This window comes from Aulonocara sp. 'chitande type north' Nkhata Bay, linkage group LG16 (assembly GCF_057382095.1).
Source record: "Aulonocara sp. 'chitande type north' Nkhata Bay isolate Kocher_YH1m ecotype deep benthic linkage group LG16, A_spYH_male_GT1.1, whole genome shotgun sequence".
In the NCBI taxonomy this organism is placed as follows: Eukaryota; Metazoa; Chordata; class Actinopteri; order Cichliformes; family Cichlidae; genus Aulonocara; species Aulonocara sp. 'chitande type north' Nkhata Bay.
Genome location: NC_141359.1, coordinates 2,639,245 through 2,644,049, shown reverse-complemented (window position 1 = coordinate 2,644,049; position 4,805 = coordinate 2,639,245).

Below are 4,805 nucleotides of genomic sequence, written 5' to 3'. Positions count from 1 at the left end.
TAATAAATGCAATAGTTATCAGCTTCTTCTAATTCAGGAGAATAATGCAAACTAAAACTACATAATAATTCACAATCTTTATTTAGGGGTCTAACATGGCATAAGGTAATATTGTAATCCCACAACGGAGATATTTTTCCAAACTGCACGTGTGGACGGGATTAAAAACAAAGAAACAAAAACGGAAACTCTGTGTTTTCAAAAACACCCGTGTGGATGTAGCCAAAGAGGCGGAGCTCCTCTCTTCCATGAGGCTCCTCCAGACTCCGTCCTGCCAAAGTCTGATGGCATTTAAAGAGCTTAACATTAGGACTGTCTGGGGAAGGGAGTGAAAATATTCTACATCTGAAGTCCATGTCAGTGCTGACCACATGCACAGCAGCACTTTGGTTGGCTTCTGTGCCGCCGTCTTATTCTGCGAATATGCAGGAGACTTCCAGAGCCTCAGAGTCTGAAAGAGAATTTGATGTTTGCTCTGAGGACAAGTTTGAAGTGCAGCAATGGAGCAACGTAAAAGTCCTTCAAACAGCACTGCAGAGTTATTGTACACAGCAAATCCAGCATGTCCAAATTAACACTGTCGGATTTGATTTCAACACTATTAAAGTGTCTATATGGGTCCACACCAGAGAGTGTTAATTTAACTCCTTTTGGAGAGTTGGTACGTTAACTCTGATTTAGTGTTAAACACCAAATCTGTCTGGAGTTTATAATTTAACACTTGGTGTTAAGAGTTTATATATTAACTCTCAAAGAGTATTTTAGTTTAACTACGTAAGAGTTATCTTCTAATTCATCTAAAAAGCGGTAATTTTACTGTTCTGAACTTATAGAAATTTCTTTTGGAAATAAACATTTACTAAAAAGACGCAATGGTTTTTGAAAAACATTTATTCTGAACTGTGCACCACAATTTCAAAACATTTTCTGAAAGATGTAACAGTATACATGTTCTCACTTTCATTAGAATTTTGTTTATCAAAAGGTCTGACATGGTAAATGCAAATAACAGCATCTCATCACTTATTTCTTCAATACAATATGCATGTCCTTCATTCATCCCTTTGTGGAACTTCAACGCACTTCTGCTCTCCCCCATATTCCATCTTCACAAGCATATCCTGTACGGAGATTGAATAAAAATTAGTTGACACTAATTAATGGCACAAATAATCCAGTAAACAATTGCAGCACAGTAAAAAAAAAAGGAATCCTCTTTGAGCCATTACTTGTGTAAAGTATTTTCCCAAAAGACAAAGACACAGGCAACAGGTAATACTGAACTAAATGTAAAACCTCAACCTTTTTCATTTTTACCTAAACCGTGTACACAAAACTCTGGAGGGATCTATGCTACCGTAGAATCCAGTCAGGACGTCAGCTACTGCCGTTTGCTCGTTTTTTTTTTATGGGCGATCGTTTTCAGGCTTCAAGTAGCACCATTATACCAACATTTCACATTCTAGACATTGTTTTAGGTGTATTTGACCAAAGGTTTGACTGGAAATTCACATGCAAGCTTTTTTCAAGGCTGTGGTATTTGCCCGCAGACAATACCTTTCAGCTAGCTAAAACAGAATATTATGCTATCACCGAGCAACATGGCTAATGCCTTTCACACAGCTTTGTCTCAACTCCAAAGAGCCACAGAAGTAAAAGCTCATAATAATAATTGAAACAATCTTTGAAAAAATGACTTACCAAGCATGGCAAACAACTCAAATATGTAGAGCAAAATGTTCTGAAACGGCTTCACTTCAGCTTCGATTGGAGCCGTGCTGGGGGCGGAGTGAATTTACTCTATTGGTGTCATAGCCCCTGTAGGAGTTCAGAGTTAAGAGGTCAAGAGTTAATGTTTCCATTGTAACACCTCCAGATTTGACAGAGAAACAATCATTTTTAACACTTGATTTTAACTACTATCATTTTACACCTCAGAGTTACATTAAAAGAATGTGACTCTGCTTAGAGTAAAATTAACTCTACTTTTGCAAGGAGACTATTAACACCAAAAAATTTAACACTTTTGAATTTGCTGTGTAGGGATGTTTTCATTTGATTTGATGGTACTTCAGTGGTGACCTGTCCTGGGTGTACCCCGCCTCTCGCCCTGTGGTGGGTGGGGTCGACTCCTCTCTGACTCTGGTTGGATGATAAAGGGATAATAAAAGAAATTAAAAATGCGCAGTAAGAGTAACGTATAGTTGCTCTGACTTTATATCTCCATGATATCAGCTGTTTGTGAGGCTGCAGCACATGAAAAATGAACTCTGCGTGTGTTTTTGTATTGAAGTACCCGTCAGATTTAGTTAGTCGTTGACTCTGTTCCGGATCCTTCTGGTCCTCGTTAAACCCGGGGTCAGTGTTTTCATTGTACTGCACTTGGTTGTGTTGAGCTACAGTTGAGATTTTTATGCAGGCACTGACAGAGATCCTCATCATGATTCAAAACTTAACAGGTTATTATCTCCACTTATTGACTCCAACTTGTGAAGAAAATAACACAAAACTATCATCGACTTCATATTTGGGTGGCAGAAACAGACTTCCACAGTCAGGTCGTGCAGTCTGCAGAAAACTGGAAGCACTCATCTTTGGCAAATCATTTTCCAAACTATAAAACAATAGAGACATAAAACTGTGGGCTCATGTTGCTGTCCACGCATTTTATTACAATAAATCTGGCTGGGCCATCTCTCCTTTCAAGTACAGCGACGACTGATAACTCCATTAACTTTTCCCTTATTATAACAGCCAGATCTCCCAGCGATACGACTGTAATCTCATTGAATACAGAATAAAAAGTATTATTTGGGTCACATTGCAGCAATAGTTCTGAATTTGACACATAGTCAGTAGTTTCAAAGAAAATGTAACCTGCGTGACCTCAAATGAAACTTCACGAGCTTTCGTGTTGATCGCTTTGAGAGACGGGGCCGGTCTGGGATCCTTTTGTGTGGTTTCAGCTCGTTTGCACAGACACATTTGATTGTTTGATCCTGTTTCCACTGTTGAGATCCTGATGAAATTTTCTTCATAATGACCCGGCAGAGTCATTATGAAGCAAATTAGCTCGGCAATAGGAAGTTGAATTTTTCTTTCAGGGTTCAAACAGAAAACCACAAACACATTTAGACTGAGCTCAAACCAACAGAGGGCTTTGGTGAAGATGAAAAGATTTTCAAGCACCCGAGCACACCGTGTGAGTCTTTACAAAAATCAAAAGCAACCCTCTTGACCCTGGAGGTCCCTCAGTCCTCTAAAACAAAACCACGTTAATCACATTGTATTTCATGACAAGCTGTCAGAGGCATTAAAACCATGATATATCCACAGACTGTATATGAAAGATGGACACAATCACTGTGACATCACTCGCTGGGTTTGGTTTCTTCTTAGAGCACAAAATATGTGAGCAGTGCCGCTGCTGGTCTGCACTGTATGAATGTGCACTATTTACTAGAGATGGACGATCCGATAATACAACACGTTCTCACTCCCAACTCGTCAAACGTGTGACGCATGGTCAGGCTCCCTCTGCTGCACTTATGGACGCGCAGGGTACCCCTCTCGTGTCGGGAATTGACGTGAAGGGTCCTCCGATTGAAGAGATTGCCGCGGAAGTGCCTGCTGTCGGTATATTTAGACATTTTCCAAATCACATTGTAGTGACGTATACTGAACACAATAAATTATATAATGTAAACAACTACCTGAAAAACAGGTAGAACGATACTTTTGTATCGTTTATTGCATTTACGGAGGGAGTGATGTATGCTGGGTAATGGCACAGCTAGCTACTGGGTGACTTTATTCACCCGCTTCGGCTGTTATTAGTCCATACAATGGGCGTTATTAGCACAAATCAGTCCCATAGATATGGGCCATCTCCTGCTAGATTGTTCAGAAGGTTGTTCTCATCCATCCAGATGGAGGATCACTAACAGGAGCGTGGAAGACTCCAGAATCCACTCTGGCTGGAACCCGGTGGATATGCAGTGGGTACAGGTAAGACCATTTAAACGGACAGCATTTATAGAATGACTATTAAAAGTCAGCGAGTGTCAGTAATGTTAATGTGGTTATCTTAGTAATACACCGAGTGCTAATATAACAGCTTTAAGATGCATTTGTAGATATTATTACGTGTTTTACCGTCTTTATGGTGCTAGCTTAAAGTTACGGTGTAAATGTTAGCTTATATTGGAGGAAAGCTGTTACTGTTTAAACGATGTTAGCACAGAAATATTAGCTTCTGTCATGACTGATGAAGTTACTAGTTAATAAAGTTTCCAGTAAAGTGTTTAATCGCAGCCACAGATTGACAGCAAATATCTCGATTAGCTTCAGTGCATCTATAATAAATATGTGCAAGTTTCAGTGCTTCGTTTAAACTGTATGTGTCTGTATCATGGGATGGATACACCCTTAACAAAACAAAGAAAATATTACAAAACCAATTTTCCCCTCATGCTGTCGGACGCGCCTCGAGGAACCAGCTCCATTTAAAACATCACAGTCAGCTGTAAAGTGTCGTTTCAGTTTTTATACAACGTCAAAGAGCTTCATGTTTGAACAATCAGCTTATGAACAGGAATAAGATCTGCACGGTCTGGTTCTGGTTGGATGCAAACAAACAGCTGTGTGTTAATCCAGCAGCAGGACATGCTGGAGGATGGAGCTCAGCTGAAACGACCCATGAAGTCCTCACTGGCTCTCATGTTTACCATCAGGACCAATCCCTGCAACTGAAATATAATCTACTAAATATCAGAGTTGAGAAGGTTGTGTTAGCGTATGGTGAG